This window comes from Leptodactylus fuscus, chromosome 1 (assembly GCF_031893055.1).
Source record: "Leptodactylus fuscus isolate aLepFus1 chromosome 1, aLepFus1.hap2, whole genome shotgun sequence".
NCBI classification, from domain to species: domain Eukaryota; kingdom Metazoa; phylum Chordata; class Amphibia; order Anura; family Leptodactylidae; genus Leptodactylus; species Leptodactylus fuscus.
The window spans coordinates 128,300,318-128,317,893 of NC_134265.1; the positions used below are offsets into that span (position 1 = coordinate 128,300,318).

The 17,576-nt window shown below is 46.6% G+C and overlaps 2 protein-coding genes across 3 annotated transcripts in view; both read right to left on the reverse strand.

Annotated features, from left to right (window-relative positions):
• Positions 1-17,576, reverse strand: part of LOC142189582 (cytosolic phospholipase A2 gamma-like) — a 148,860-nt gene that overhangs the window by 113,967 nt on the left and 17,317 nt on the right. The gene's annotated exons all lie outside the window — the stretch shown is intronic.
• The window catches only part of LOC142208490 (cytosolic phospholipase A2 gamma-like), a 67,801-nt gene that overhangs the window by 9,294 nt on the left and 40,931 nt on the right, over positions 1-17,576 (reverse strand). The gene's annotated exons all lie outside the window — the stretch shown is intronic.

Here is a 17,576-nt window from a genome sequence, read left to right on the forward strand (position 1 = left end):
CATAAGTTTCTGCACTGTACAGCAGTGGAGATGTTCAGCAATTAGCAAGGTCACAAAGTCTTCATTTGGGGCTCGGTGACATTGAACTGCCTGTTTGCCCTATCTGCCAGTGACAACCTTACTGAGAGGAAGGTGCTCTGCCACTATCTAACTTCCTTTGCTAATTCTAATTACCGTCTACTTAACATAAACAGTAAGTCACCTCATGGACTCTAACCACAGTCTAGGAAACCTTATAAAATTATGTAAACTTTATATATTGTCAAAAGAGCAAAGTTCTTAGCAGTGGCCCATTTTGAGAACACTGTATTTATACATGTACAAGCTTTAAGATCCAGGTGAACAACTAAATCTAACATATTTTACATAAAAAATATCCAATATGTGCAATAACTTGGCATCTCCAAGGTCTATCTTACATAATAGTACAGTGTAACTTCCTGATATAGCTTAAAGGGGTATTCCCATGTACATAACTATTTTAAAAGTTGCAGATAATTAAAAGTTAAACATTTTTGCTAATGTAAGTGTAACAAAACCCCCCCACACACCACCGAGGGAATCCGCTGGGGGGGCAATAAGGATTACAGAAATGGTTATAGTGGTGACCTCTTCACCAGATTGATCACGCAGTGCCTCCACCCAAATCTTACCAGGCTTGTGAACACGGTGTTAGTTAGACTCCTCCACCAGGCGTCAATTTGGGAGAACCCCTCTAGCCTACCTGTAATTTCACTTTTATACATGACCGTAGTAAGTCAGGAACAAACCACACAAAGGATTTAACCCTTTGTTAAGATGTGTATTAATAAATGGAATAAAAAATTAGATGCATGTAATACCACAATAAACAAGGTAGAAAAGCATGCAGCACTTATGGCGTACACAGTTGTAATTGCCTGACAATATTACCATGCAAAATAACAAGGCCCTATTAGGGATGACTTCAAGCTTGGCATACAGTAAGCAGTAAGTACACGGCCCCTCCGCAGGTTTAGCACTTGTATATGTTTAGACTCTATAGGGGCAATGTTAAACTATAGGAGACTAGGTATGCAATAAACTATTTGATAAATTATAGGTTTAGAGGCTTCAACTCACACACAGGCACCCATTTACACTATGAGTTCTGCTAACTCTCAAAATGGCAGTGCAAGATAAACAAATTAACCCTTGTCACAAGCATCCATCACTGGCCAGTTGGGATTTTTAGAAAAAACACACCTGAGTTCAGGAGAGAGGGGTAAAAAAAAAGTCCTCTTAGGAGCAGGTCTTAGTCTTACAGGGATTCAAATGACATTTTTTCTCGATAACATGTAGGAATAGCCTTAAGAAAGGCTATTCTTCTCCTACCTTTAGTTGTCTTCTCTGCGCCGCCGTTTGGTAGAAATTCTGGTCTTCTTCTGTATGCAAATGAGTACTCTAGCAGCACTGGGGACGGCTCCAGCGCTCAAACAAGACTGGGGGTGTCGCCAATGCTGTGAGAGAACTCTCCAGCACCGCCTCCATCTTTGCCTGGAACGGCCTCTCCCTGCGTCTTCTACTGGTGCTGGCTTCAAACCTCTAGGTATGTGCAGTTGGCTCTGCCGTCGGGCCTCCGGCAGAGGTGATTGCGCATGCCCGCGGCAATTTTCCTGTGGCCGCTTACACAGTAAACTGGGGTAAGTGTCCATTTTCTTGTGGCTACTTACACAATAAGCTGTGGTAAGCGGCCACAAGAAAATGACCGCAGTTATGCAGTCAGCTCTACCCGAGACCTGAGGGCAGAGCCGACTGCACATGCCTAGAGGTTTGAAGCCAGTGCTGGAAGAAGACGCGCAGAGAGGCATTTCTGGCGAAGATAGAGGCAGTGCTGGAGAGTTCTCTCTCAGCATTGGAGACGCTCCCGATGCTGTTTCAGTGCTGGGGACTGCCCCCCAGTGCTGCGAGAGTACTCATTTGCATACAGAAGATAACCGGGATTTCTACTGAATGATGGCGCAGAGAAGACATCTAAAGGTAGTGTGAAGTTTATAATCATGTTGCTAATGCTTGAAACCAGGATATAGTGATATGTTGAGAAGAAGATAGCACCTGCACTTCAGAGTGCAAGAAAAACAAATGCTTGGCTTGCTACCAGAAGTCAGCTCCCTAAGGTTACCAGTAGCTGCCTATATATGGCACTGCTTAAACTTTTTCTGTTTGATTGAGATGTACTATACCAATCAGGATTGAATATGAAAATTTACGGTGTTGTTATCTCTCTTACTTTCTCTGCTACTATTTAACCTGTGGTCTTGAATAAAGATGCGTTAGCACTAGAGATGAGCGAACAGTGTTCTATCGAACTCATGTTCGATCGGATATTAGGCTGTTCGGCATGTTCGAATCGAATCGAACACCGCGTGGTAAAGTGCGCCATTACTCGATTCCCCTCCCACCTTCCCTGGCGCCTTTTTTGCTCCAATAACAGCGCAGGGTAGGTGGGACAGGAACTACGACACCGGTGACGTTGAAAAAAGTAGGCAAAACCCATTGGCTGCCGAAAACATGTGACCTCTAATTTAAAAGAACAGCGACGCCCAGCTTCGCGTCATTCTGAGCTTGCAATTCACCGAGGACGGAGGTTTCCGTCCAGCTAGCTAGGGCTTAGATTCTGGGTAGGCAGGGACAGGCTAGGATAGGAAGGAGAAGACAACCAACAGCTCTTATAAGAGCTAAATTCCAGGGAGAAGCTTGTCAGTGTAACGTGGCACTGACGGGCTCAATCGCCGCAACCCAGCTTTCCCAGGATCCTGAATGGAATACACTGTCAGTGTATTCCCGTATACCCGATATATACCCCGATACCCGTTCCAACGGTGTGCCCCCCCACCTTCACCCCAGAAATACCCTGCAAGTCCCCTAGCAATAGAATTGGGGCTATATACACCCACAATTTTTACTACTGGTATACAGTGCCATTGTCTGACTGGGAATTCAAAGAATATATTGGGAATACAAATACCCTCATTTCTTGCTACTGCCATATAGTGCCAGTGTCTGACTGGGAATTCAAAGAATATATTGGGGTTACGTGCACCCACAATTTTTACTACTGGTATACAGTGCCATTGTCTGACTGGGAATTCAAAGAATATATTGGGAATACAAATACCCTCATTTCTTGCTACTGCCATATAGTGCCAGTGTCTGACTGGGAATTCAAAGAATATATTGGGGTTACGTGCACCCACAATTTTTACTACTGGTATACAGTGCCATTGTCTGACTGGGAATTCAAAGAATATATTGGGAATACAAATACCCTCATTTCTTGCTACTGCCATATAGTGCCAGTGTCTGACTGGGAATTCAAAGAATATATTGGGGTTACGTGCACCCACAATTTTTACTACTGGTATACAGTGCCATTGTCTGACTGGGAATTCAAAGAATATATTGGGGTTATAAATACCCTCATTTCTTGCTACTGCCATATAGTGCCAGTTTCTGACTGGTAATTCAAAGAATATATTGGGGTTACGTGCACCCACAATTTTTACTACTGGTATACAGTGCCATTGTCTGACTGGGAATTCAAAGAGTATATTGGGAATACAAATACCCTCATTTCTTGCTACTGCCATATAGTGCCAGTTTCTGACTGGGAATTCAAAGAATATATTGGGGTTACGTGCACCCACAATTTTTACTACTGGTATACAGTGCCATTGTCTGACTGGGAATTCAAAGAATATATTGGGGTTACGTGCACCCACAATTTTTACTACTGGTATACAGTGCCATTGTCTGACTGGGAATTCAAAGATTATATTGGGAATACAAATACCCTCATTTCTTGCTACTGCCATATAGTGCCAGTGTCTGACTGGTAATTCAAAGAATATATTGGGGTTACGTGCACCCACAATTTTTACTACTGGTATACAGTGCCATTGTCTGACTGGGAAATCAAAGAGTATATTGGGAATACAAATACCCTCATTTCTTGCTACTGCCATATAGTGCCAGTTTCTGACTGGTAATTCAAAGAATATATTGGGGTTACGTGCACCCACAATTTTTACTACTGGTATACAGTGCCATTGTCTGACTGGGAATTCAAAGAATATATTGGGGTTATAAATACCCTCATTTCTTGCTACTGCCATATAGTGCCAGTTTCTGACTGGTAATTCAAAGAATATATTGGGGTTACGTGCACCCACAATTTTTACTACTGGTATACAGTGCCATTGTCTGACTGGGAATTCAAAGAGTATATTGGGAATACAAATACCCTCATTTCTTGCTACTGCCATATAGTGCCAGTTTCTGACTGGGAATTCAAAGAATATATTGGGGTTACGTGCACCCACAATTTTTACTACTGGTATACAGTGCCATTGTCTGACTGGGAATTCAAAGAGTATATTGGGAATACAAATACCCTCATTTCTTGCTACTGCCATATAGTGCCAGTTTCTGACTGGGAATTCAAAGAATATATTGGGGTTACGTGCACCCACAATTTTTACTACTGGTATACAGTGCCATTGTCTGACTGGGAATTCAAAGAGTATATTGGGAATACAAATACCCTCATTTCTTGCTACTGCCATATAGTGCCAGTTTCTGACTGGGAATTCAAAGAATATATTGGGGTTACGTGCACCCACAATTTTTACTACTGGTATACAGTGCCATTGTCTGACTGGGAATTCAAAGAATATATTGGGGTTACGTGCACCCACAATTTTTACTACTGGTATACAGTGCCATTGTCTGACTGGGAATTCAAAGAGTATATTGGGAATACAAATACCCTCATTTCTTGCTACTGCCATATAGTGCCAGTGTCTGACTGGTAATTCAAAGAATATATTGGGGTTACGTGCACCCACAATTTTTACTACTGGTATACAGTGCCATTGTCTGACTGGGAATTCAAAGAGTATATTGGGAATACAAATACCCTCATTTCTTGCTACTGCCATATAGTGCCAGTTTCTGACTGGTAATTCAAAGAATATATTGGGGTTACGTGCACCCACAATTTTTACTACTGGTATACAGTGCCATTGTCTGACTGGGAATTCAAAGAATATATTGGGGTTATAAATACCCTCATTTCTTGCTACTGCCATATAGTGCCAGTTTCTGACTGGTAATTCAAAGAATATATTGGGGTTACGTGCACCCACAATTTTTACTACTGGTATACAGTGCCATTGTCTGACTGGGAATTCAAAGAGTATATTGGGAATACAAATACCCTCATTTCTTGCTACTGCCATATAGTGCCAGTTTCTGACTGGGAATTCAAAGAATATATTGGGGTTACGTGCACCCACAATTTTTACTACTGGTATACAGTGCCATTGTCTGACTGGGAATTCAAAGAGTATATTGGGAATACAAATACCCTCATTTCTTGCTACTGCCATATAGTGCCAGTTTCTGACTGGGAATTCAAAGAATATATTGGGGTTACGTGCACCCACAATTTTTACTACTGGTATACAGTGCCATTGTCTGACTGGGAATTCAAAGAGTATATTGGGAATACAAATACCCTCATTTCTTGCTACTGCCATATAGTGCCAGTTTCTGACTGGGAATTCAAAGAATATATTGGGGTTACGTGCACCCACAATTTTTACTACTGGTATACAGTGCCATTGTCTGACTGGGAATTCAAAGAATATATTGGGGTTACGTGCACCCACAATTTTTACTACTGGTATACAGTGCCAATTTCTAACTAGGAATTCAAAATGCGCAAGGCTCCCGGAAAGGGACGTGGACGAGGCCGTGGGCGAGGTCGGGGGAATGGTTCTGGGGAGCAAGGTAGCAGTGAAGCCACAGGGCGTCCCGTGCCTACTCCTGTGGGGCAGCAAGCATTGCGCCACTCCACAGTGCCAGGGTTGCTTGCCACATTAACTAAACTGCAGGGTACAAACCTTAGTAGGCCCGAGAACCAGGAACAGGTCTTGCAATGGCTGTCAGAGAACGCTTACAGCACATTGTCCAGCAGCCAGTCAGACTCTGCCTCCTCTCCTCCTATTACCCAACAGTCTTGTCTTCCTTCCTCCCAAAATTCCGAAGCTTTACAGAACAATAACCCAAACTGTCCCTGCTCCCCAGAGCTGTTCTCCGCTCCTTTCATTGTCCCTCAACCTGCCTCTCCACGTCACGATTCCACGAACCTAACAGAGGAGCATCTGTGTCCAGATGCTCAAACACTAGAGTCTCCTCCATCTCCGTTCGATTTGGTGGTGGATGACCAGCAACCCACCCTCATCGACGATGATGTGACGCAGTTGCCGTCAGGGCATCCAGTTGACCGGCGCATTGTGCGGGAGGAGGAGATGAGACAGGAGTTGGAAGAGGAAGTGGTGGATGATGAGGACACTGACCCGACCTGGACAGGGGGGATGTCAAGCGGGGAAAGTAGTGTGGATGTTGAGGCAGGTGCAGCACCAAAAAGGGTAGCTAGAGGCAGAGGCAGAGGTCAGCAGCTTAGGCGAAGCCAGGCCACACCCGGAATCTCCCAAGATGTTCCAGTTCGTACCCAGCCCCGAAAAACTCCCACCTCGAGGGCACGTTTCTCGAAGGTGTGGAGTTTTTTCAAGGAATGCGCCGAGAACAGATATAGTGTTGTCTGCACAATTTGCCTCTCGAAATTGATTAGGGGCTCTGAGAAGAGCAACCTGTCCACCACTTCAATGCGCCGTCATTTGGAATCCAAGCACTGGAATCAGTGGCAGGCAGCAACGGCAGGACAAAGGCCGCCTGCCGTTCACGCCACTGCCACTGCCTCTGCCACTGCCTCTGCCACTGCCACTGCTGACTGTGCTGGCGATGCACTCCAGAGGACGAGCCAGGACACCACTTCATCTGCCTCCGCCACTTTGTTGACTTCTACCTCATCCTCCCCTGGTCCTGTCTTATCTCCTTCTCCTGCACCATCAAAGGCACCATCAGGCGTTTCTTTACAACAACCCACCATCTCTCAGACATTGGAGCGGCGGCAGAAATACACTGCTAACCACCCACACGCGCAAGCCTTGAACGCCAACATCGCTAAACTGCTGGCCCAGGAGATGTTGGCGTTCCGGCTTGTTGAAACTCCCGCCTTCCTGGACCTGATGGCAACTGCGGCACCTCGCTATGCCGTCCCTAGCCGTCACTACTTCTCCCGGTGTGCCGTCCCCGCCTTGCACCAGCACGTGTCACTCAACATCAGGCGGGCCCTTAGTTCCGCGCTTTGCACAAAGGTCCACTTGACCACCGACGCGTGGACAAGTGCATGCGGACAGGGACGCTACATTTCACTGACGGCACACTGGGTGAATGTAGTTGAGGCTGGGACTGCTTCCCAAACTGGCCCGGTGTACCTCGTCTCCCCGCCTAACATTCCTGGCAGGGACACGAGAAGAACACCCCCCTCCTCCTCCTCCTCTACCGCCTCCTCCTCCGCCACCGCCTCCTCCTCCGCCACCGCCTCCTCCTCCGCTGTTAGATTGACCCCAGCTACGAGTTGGAAACGTTGCAGCACTGGCGTTGGTAGACGTCAGCAGGCTGTGCTGAAGCTGATCAGCTTGGGGGACAGACAGCACACTGCCTCCGAGGTGAGGGATGCCCTCCTCGATGAGACGGCAATATGGTTTGAGCCGCTGCACCTGGGCCCAGGCATGGTCGTTTGTGATAACGGCCGGAACCTGGTAGCAGCTCTGGAGCTTGCCGGACTCCAACATGTTCCATGCCTGGCCCACGTCTTCAACCTAGTGGTGCAACGTTTCCTAAAGAGCTACCCCAATGTTCCAGAGCTACTGGTGAAAGTGCGGCGCATGTGCGCCCACTTTCGCAAGTCGACAGTAGCCGCTGCTAGCTTAAAATCTCTCCAGCAACGCCTGCATGTGCCACAACACCGGCTTTTGTGCGACGTCCCCACACGCTGGAACTCAACGTTTCAGATGTTGAATAGAGTGGTTGAGCAGCAGAGACCTTTGATGGAATACCAGCTACAAAACCCTAGGGTGCCACAAAGTCAGCTGCCTCAGTTTCACATCCATGAGTGGCCATGGATGAGAGACCTTTGTGACATCCTACGGGTCTTTGAGGAGTCCACAAGGAGGGTGAGCTCTGAGGATGCGATGGTGAGCCTTACAATCCCGCTCTTGTGTGTTCTGAGAGAATCCCTGATTGACATCAGGGATAACTCAGATCACACAGAGGAGTTAGGGATAGCATCCGATCCATCACAGCTGGAGAGTAGGTCCACACATCTGTCCGCTTCACTGCGTTTAATGGAGGAGGAGGAGGAGGAGGAGGAGGAAGAAGAGTTGTCCGATGATGTGATGGTGATACAGGAGGCTTCCGGGCAACTTCGAATCGTCCCATTGTTGCAGCGCGGATGGGTAGACATGGAGGATGAGGAGGAAATGGAGATTGAACTTTCCGGTGGGGCCAGAGGAGTCATGCCAACTAACACTGTGGCAGACATGGCTGAGTTCATGTTGGGGTGCTTTACAACCGACAAGCGTATTGTCAAAATCATGGAGGACAACCAGTACTGGATCTTCGCTATCCTTGACCCCCGGTATAAAAACAACATCTCGTCTTTTATTCCGGTAGAGGGGAGGGCCAATCGCATCAATGCTTGCCACAGGCAATTGGTGCAGAATATGATGGAGATGTTTCCAGCATGTGACGTTGGCGGCAGGGAGGGCAGTTCCTCCAGTAGGCAACCAAGTTCTCAGCGGTCCACACAAACGAGGGGCACACTGTCTAAGGTCTGGGACACCTTGATGGCACCCCCTCGCCAAAGTGCCGCCACGGAGGGTCCTAGTGTCACCAGGCGTGAGAAGTATAGGCGCATGTTGCGGGAATACCTTTCCGACCACAGCCCTGTCCTCTCCGACCCCTCTGCGCCCTACACGTATTGGGTGTCGAAGTTGGACCTGTGGCTTGAACTTGCCCTATATGCCTTGGAGGTGCTGTCCTGTCCTGCCGCCAGCGTCCTATCTGAGAGGGTGTTCAGTGCAGCCGGTGGCATCATCACTGACAAGCGCACCCGTCTGTCAGCTGAGAGTGCCGACCGGCTCACTTTGATAAAAATGAACCACCACTGGGTAGAGCCGTCATTTTTGTGCCCACCTGTGTAAAGCACCCCAACATGAAACTCCATGTCTGTACTCAACCTCTCCAATTCCTCCGCATCCTCATACTCATCCACCATAAGCGTTGCACAATTCTGCTAATACTAGGCTCCCTCCACCCTGATTTCCCCCAACTCTGCTGGTTAGAGGCTCCCTCCACCCTGATTTCCACCAACTCTGCTGGTTAGAGGCTCCCTCCACCATGAATTTGCCCAAACTGGGCTGTTTAGAGGCTCCCTCCACCATGAATTTGCCCAAACTGGGCTGTTTAGAGGCTCCCTCCACCATGAATTGGTCCAAACTGGGTTTTTTAGAGGCTCCCTCCACCATGAATTGGTCCAAACTGGGCTGGTTAGAGGCTCCCTCCACCATGAATTTGCCCAAACTGGGCTGTTTAGAGGCTCCCTCCACCATGAATTGGTCCAAACTGGGCTGGTTAGAGGCTCCCTCCACCATTAATTGGTCCAAAATGGGCTGGTTAGAGGCTCCCTCCACCATTAATTGGTCCAAACTGGGCTGGTTAGAGGCTCCCTCCACCATGAATTGGTCCAAACTGGGTTTTTTAGAGGCTCCCTCCACCATGAATTGGTCCAAACTTGGCTGTTTAGAGGCTCCCTCCGCCATGAATTGGTCCAAACTGGGCTGGTTAGAGGCTCCCTCCACCATTAATTGGTCCAAACTGGGCTGGTTAGAGGCTCCCTCCACCATGAATTTGCCCAAACTGGGCTGTTTAGAGGCTCCCTCCACCATGAATTTGCCCAAACTGGGCTGTTTAGAGGCTCCCTCCACCATGAATTGGTCCAAACTGGGTTTTTTAGAGGCTCCCTCCACCATGAATTGGTCCAAACTGGGCTGGTTAGAGGCTCCCTCCACCATTAATTGGTCCAAACTGGGGTGGTTAGAGGCTCCCTCCACCATTAATTGGTCCAAACTGGGCTAGTTAGAGGCTCCCTCCACCATGAATTGGTCCAAACTGGGCTGGTTAGAGGCTCCCTCCACCATTAATTGGTCCAAACTGGGCTGTTTAGAGGCTCCCTCCACCATTAATTGGTCCAAACTGGGCTGGTTAGAGGCTCCCTCCACCATGAATTTGCCCAAACTGGGCTGTTTAGAGGCTCCCTCCACCATGAATTGGTCCAAACTGGGTTTTTTAGAGGCTCCCTCCACCATGAATTTGCCCAAACTGGGCTGGTTAGAGGCTCCCTCCACCATGAATTGGTCCAAGCTGGGTTTTTTAGAGGCTACCTCCACCATGAATTTGCCCAAACTGGGCTGGTTAGAGGCTCCCTCCACCATGAATTGGTCCAAACTGGGCTGGTTAGAGGCTCCCTCCACCATGAATTTGCCCAAACTGGGCTGTTTAGAGGCTCCCTCCACCATTAATTGGTCCAAACTGGGCTGGTTAGAGGCTTCCTCCACCATGAATTTGCCCAAACTGGGCTGTTTAGAGGCTCCCTCCACCATGAATTGGTCCAAACTGGGTTTTTTAGAGGCTCCCTCCACCATGAATTGGTCCAAACTGGGTTTTTTAGAGGCTCCCTCCACCATGAATTGGTCCAAACTGGGCTGGTTAGAGGCTCCCTCCACCATGAATTTCCCAAAACTTGGCTGTTTAGAGGCTCCCTCCACCATGAATTGGTCCAAACTGGGCTGGTTAGAGGCTCCCTCCACCATGAATTTCCCAAAACTTGGCTGTTTAGAGGCTCCCTCCACCATGAATTGGTCCAAACTGGGCTGGTTAGAGGCTCCCTCCACCATTAATTGGTCCAAACTGGGCTGGTTAGAGGCTCCCTCCACCATGAATTGGTCCAAACTGGGTTTTTTAGAGGCTCCCTCCACCATGAATTTGCCCAAACTGGGCTGTTTAGAGGCTCCCTCCACCATGAATTGGTCCAAACTGGGCTGGTTAGAGGCTCCCTCCACCATGAATTGGTCCAAACTGGGCTGGTTAGAGGCTCCCTCCACCATTAATTGGTCCAAACTGGGCTGGTTAGAGGCTCCCTCCACCATGAATTGGTCCAAACTGGGTTTTTTAGAGGCTCCCTCCACCATGAATTTGCCCAAACTGGGCTGTTTAGAGGCTCCCTCCACCATGAATTGGTCCAAACTGGGCTGGTTAGAGGCTCCCTCCACCATTAATTGGTCCAAACTGGGCTGGTTAGAGGCTCCCTCCACCATGAATTGGTCCAAACTGGGCTGGTTAGAGGCTCCCTCCACCATGAATTTGCCCAAACTGGGCTGTTTAGAGGCTCCCTCCACCATGAATTGGTCCAAACTGGGTTTTTTAGAGGCTCCCTCCACCATGAATTGGTCCAAACTGGGCTGGTTAGAGGCTCCCTCCACCATGAATTTCCCAAAACTTGGCTGTTTAGAGGCTCCCTCCACCATGAATTGGTCCAAACTGGGCTGGTTAGAGGCTCCCTCCACCATGAATTTCCCAAAACTTGGCTGTTTAGAGGCTCCCTCCACCATGAATTGGTCCAAACTGGGCTGGTTAGAGGCTCCCTCCACCATTAATTGGTCCAAACTGGGCTGGTTAGAGGCTCCCTCCACCATGAATTGGTCCAAACTGGGTTTTTTAGAGGCTCCCTCCACCATGAATTTGCCCAAACTGGGCTGTTTAGAGGCTCCCTCCACCATGAATTGGTCCAAACTGGGCTGGTTAGAGGCTCCCTCCACCATTAATTGGTCCAAACTGGGCTGGTTAGAGGCTCCCTCCACCATTAATTGGTCCAAACTGGGCTGGTTAGAGGCTCCCTCCACCATGAATTTGCCCAAACTGGGCTGGTTAGAGGCTCCCTCCACCATGAATTGGTCCAAACTGGGCTGGTTAGAGGCTCCCTCCACCATGAATTTGCCCAAACTGGGCTGGTTAGAGGCTCCCTCCACCATGAATTGGTCCAAACTGGGGTTTTTAGAGGCTCCCTCCACCATGAATTTGCCCAAACTGGGGTGTTTAGAGGCTCCCTCCACCATGAATTTGCCCAAACTCTGCTGGTTAGAGGCTCAATCCACCCTGATTTTCAAAACAAATGTTGGTGCCAACCTCAACTTACTACAAGGGCCAAATTCACTGCTGGTGACAAGCTCTCCTCACTGCAAGTGCCAAATACACATGTTTCAAGGTGTTTTCCTACTGTCAGAGAGGTGGTATTGAGTGTGTAAAGTGTGTAGTTGTTAGGCTGTGATGTTGGGGTAATAGAGGGTCTTTGGTGTGTTAGATGCCCCCAGACATGCTTCCCCTGCTGTCCCAGTGTCATTCCAGAGGTGTTGGCATCATTTCCTGGGGTGTCATAGTGGACTTGGTGACCCTCCAGACACGGATTTGGGTTTCCCCCTTAACGAGTATCTGTTCCCCATAGACTATAATGGGGTTCGAAACCCGTTCGAACACACGAACATTGAGCGGCTGTTCGAATCGAATTTCGAACCTCGAACATTTTAGTGTTCGCTCATCTCTAGTTAGCACACATTCTTGAGCTGAGAAAAGAACGAATACCGACACAGAGTGATGTGAATTCTTTACCGCCTGGTACTCAGCCTAATGAATTAGGATGACGACAGTCACCCGGGACTATTGTTCAATTTGTCATAAACGCGACTGACCTTATCAGCTAGAGAAGCAGTGGCGTAACTACCACGGTAGCACCTGCCACAGGGCCCAACACCTTAGGGGGCCCGGGCCCCCTCACTAGTTAATATGCCAAAAAAAAAGAAATAAAAAAGAAATTTTACTTTTTGAGGTCCGAAACCACCTAAGGTGTGGTGTTCCGGGTGGGGGAGAGCCTCAGCCTACGTCCTGAAAGTGGGGGAGGGGCGGAGACATCATACAGGAAGAAGATAGTGCCGGGGGATGGAGTAAGCAGCACTGAGTGAGTGCACACTGGTGAGTTTAATGTTTAACCTATGTGTGCAGGGCAGGCTGTGAGCACACAGTACTGTGCTTGCAGCTGCCTTCTGCTTGGGGAAGAAGGGGTTACAATGCCACATTCCGTGCTGTAACCCCTTCTTCCCCAAACAGCAAACTTATTACTGTATTATTTATTACAGTACATAATACTGTGTACAGGGGCTACTATGGGGCATAATACTGTGCGCAGGGGCCACTATAGGATATAAAACTGTGTACAGGGCCACTATAGGGCATAATAGTGCGTGTACAGGAAAGTGGCGGGGGGAGGTGTTCTGTTGGGGTCTTTAGGGGGGCCCATGTCAAAAGTTCACCACGGGGCCCCGCCATTCCTAGTTACGCCACTGTGGAGAAGAATAGCTTTTCTGAAGGCTCAGAGCAGGTTAGTCTTTTCATTCCTGAGGGGAAATGTCAGACTTAATAGCAAGTATCTCAAAAAAACAATATGGAGAAGGTTCTATTACTGGGGCTTTTTAAGGTAATGGTGACTGCTTTCTCACTGTACCTCAGGTAACACTGTAGGAGTCTGTGATAGTCTGTGATAGTTTCTGTACCCAAAATTGCAATTTTCAACCTCCTTGGTAAACCTGCTATAGTCTGGTAGGATAACAGTGGGGTTACATAAGTAAACATTTTGCAGAGTTTTAAAGATGTTCTCTAAATATCTTGTGGTCACAGTCTTGTTGTCTTGATTGGTTGCCAGTATATACGACCTTGAATGCAGGAATTTTCTAAGGTCAGAAAATCCACCATGATTTCCTTATTGTGGCCAGGATATTTTTCATGCATGTAGTTTCCCTGTTTGATGACCTTGCTGCAATAAGAAAATCATGGCTGGGTTCCTGACAAGTCACAGACTATAGAACGTTTCTGCATTTGTGGTCGTATCCGTTGGCAACCAATCAAGACAACAGACTATCACCATGTTATGGTCAGCAGAGTTTATTAAAAAAAAAAAAACTAAACTGAAAAACCCTGCAGAGCCCTCTGGGCTACTGACTGCTAAAAACCTGGTGTGAACAGTGTCTGACAGTGGATGTCACTGCCAGCTAAATTAAACAACCAGGTTTTCTCTGTTACCAATCACAGAGTCCTGTGCAGTCAGAGCAGCCGCACAAATAAACAAACTGGCTAGCCTGAACTCCAGGACAAGCCAGAGACCAAGTAAACCCTGTGTGTAGTTGTTCCACCCAACCAACTACTGCCAAGCCCACTCCCAGTCACCCTGTCTGAGAAGTAATGGTAGCTGAACCTACCACACACATACAAGGCAGCTTGTTGCCTGACTAACAGTGGCATTGCTACCTCAGGGGTAAATTACTAGCTAGGGCAATTAATGTTTACAGGCTGGAAGGAAGGCAGGAAGGAAGGAAGGAAGGAAGGCAGGAAGGAAGGAAGGAAGGAAGGAAGGAAGGAAGGAAGGAAGGAAGGAAGGAAGGAAGGAAGGAAGGAAGGAAGGAAGGAAGGAAGGAAGGAACGAACGAACGAACGAACGAACACAATTTCAGGCCCAAACCAGCCCCCTTATATAGGCAAGTGGCGGTCACCAGCAAATAGCCCAGCTGCCCAATCCGAGCATCCATTGGTCGACACACATGTCGATCAACCAGTCGACCACGCCTGGCTGCTGCAAGGCAGATTAACCCTTGCAACCCTGGACTGTGCAGAGGAACAGACAGCGACGCCCAGATCATGGCCGCAGTTACTGCACAATCCTAACACACCACTAAGATGGTTAGAGAAAATCTTTAAAACTCTGCAGAATTTTTAACTACTTATATTTGCAAAAATGTTTAACTTTTAATTATCTACAAATATAGATATGATTATGTACATGGGAATACCCCTTTGAGTTTTGTAGAAAATAACATATGGTTCAGATTTTAGTACATCTATTAACATCATATATAAAAAAACTCAATTCCACCTTTTTTCTGTTTACCATGTGGTACTGTAAAAATAACTTTATTCAATGGATCAGTATGATTAGCAACTTCAAGATTTTTCCCATGCTTCCCTCACATTCTGGGATGCACTTCCCCAACACATCACACTGTCACCACAAATAAAGCCTTTAAAATTAATCTTAAAATGGACTTCTTCAAGAAAGCCTACAACCTACAGTAACCCTGCTGCCACTGGACTAGCATCTACCCTCATCTGCTGTCTTTTTCCATTGTAGATTCCAAGCAGTGGCGTAACTACCAGGGTAGCAGGTAATAGCGGCTGCCACAGGGCCAGGGACATTAGGGGCCCGGCGACAGCCGCTACCACTGTGGTTTTTATCCCCGTTACTGGCTGGAGTTACTTGGTCGAGGTCTTCGGCGGGCGTTGGTCGGGGGGGCCCATGTCAAAAGTTTCCCACGGGGCCCCTTCGTTCCTAGTTACGCCACTGACTCCAAGCACATATGAGAAGATTCTCTCACTTAATCATGTTTATTGTACTTATATTTTGCATCACTTATGGAAACCATTTTTGTATATACAGAGTCCTGGAATTAATACTGCTCTAAAATAAGTAATAATAATAATAATAATAATAATAATAATAACAATAATAATTTATTTTTCCATTAGTATAGTCATATGAGGGATTATTTTTTGCAGGAGGGGTTATACTTTGTATAATAGAGTAATGGAGTTTATTCATTAATGTTTATTACAAGAAAAAATATTTACACAATGTTCTATGCAGTATAACTAATAAATGTTAGATTTGTGCTATATGGATTTACAATTGTGGTAGTACCTAATACAGTATGTGTTTTTTCTAACCGCTTCTGGACCACCTGCAGACTTTGTACGTCCAGGCGGTCCTCCCTCGGCCGTCCTTGCAGAGTTAAAGGGACTCTATCAGCAGATTTACGGGTTATGAGCTAAAGATATTCCTGAATAGCTCCTCCTGCTTATTTATGGTGGTTTCTATTGAAAACTATTGAAAGCAAGCGTGTGCGCAGTAGCGCTTCCTCCGCCGTGCTACTGCACATGCATGCTGGTTCTCTATGGGAAAATGAAGCTGGAGTGTGCGCAGCTCTGAGTGGTGGGGGTGTTTCTAGATCCACCCCCACCACTCAACAATAAGTGTCACCCAGGTACAAATTACAATAATGGAGATTGAAAACCATTAAAAAACATTTTTCTGGTAACACTTTGTGCTATTAAATAAAAATATGAAAAATATGAAGAACAGACACATTCCCCCTGCTTGAAACAGAGAGAAATAAAGACATGAAAAGAAATCTCTATTTATAATAATAAAAAAGGTCACAAATTATTTGAATAACCCAAATTAAAAAAAAAAGTTATAGCCCTCAAAACAGCATCTACAAAAAAATCTGAAAATGAGTCTAATCCTGAACCAGGGAAAATAGCTTCTGAACTGGTAAGGGGGAGTCTATCATCTACCCCAAGCAAAATAACTGCCACCACCGTGTAACAGAGCACATAACAGTGATAAATAACATACCTTTGTTACATATGTAACTTTTTCAAGTTTGGAGAAAAACTTTGAAGTCTTATACAAGTGAGGCAGGTGGCGCACCGGGGCAGGCTTTCAGTCCAAGCAGCACTGCTTTTACCACTCAAGTAGGATGAGTAGCGCAAGCAGGAGGCGGTTGTGGTCTGAGTGTCAATAGCAGAACTACAGGGAGCTGAAGGACCCCCCCCCCCCCCGGAAACCAACTGCTTCATTATTTGCATGAGACTTTTCTTCCAGTTAGCGATAATTCTAATTATTAATACATTATAATGAACTAGCTCAGACAGAATACCCATCAATTCTGGTGAAGACATTACAATTTGTATAATTTAATAACTCAAACAATAAATATGAAAAAACTGAGCACAAAGGCACAAACTAAATAACATAAGTTTAAGGGCATATGCATACTCCAGACTGTATTGTGTCTATTGTTATATCTTTTTCAATAAAACGAGTTTAAAAAAACACATAAGTGTAAGGGAATTGCTAGAGGAGCAATTCCCCAGTAGCTGTTGATGAACCCTTGGGGGAGTAGTAGGACAAGACAGTGAGCCCTAGGCTGAACCCCCCTGTCCCTGCATACTTGCACTAGGTGGCAGAGGATAACTTGGAAGCAAAACCCTTTCTAGATATTGGAGATGACACAGAATGCAGACACAACAAACAACCAAAGGGAGGTCAGCTAGCCAGGGGTTCAGTAACAATTGAGAAACGCAGTACATAATCAGAATTGAAGAGAGTAGTTGATGGTAAAGCCAGAGGTCATGAATATAATACAGCCAACAAACAGCAAGAGAGAATAGCCAGCACACATAAGGCAATAGCAAGTACCAATGTGAATTAGAACAAATAATAAATAGGATGGAAGAACCCACCCCAGAGCTGATAGGAAGACAGGCTTTCAATCACACAGGTAAAGCTAACATTAACTATTAGAGGGACAGAGGGAAACCAAGGTGAAGGAGATGGGCATGGTGGTAAATCAATTACCAAGGTGATAGGACTGTGTTCAGACAATTTAAGTAGAATCCTGAGCAAGGAATCAAAACTGAACATGCCT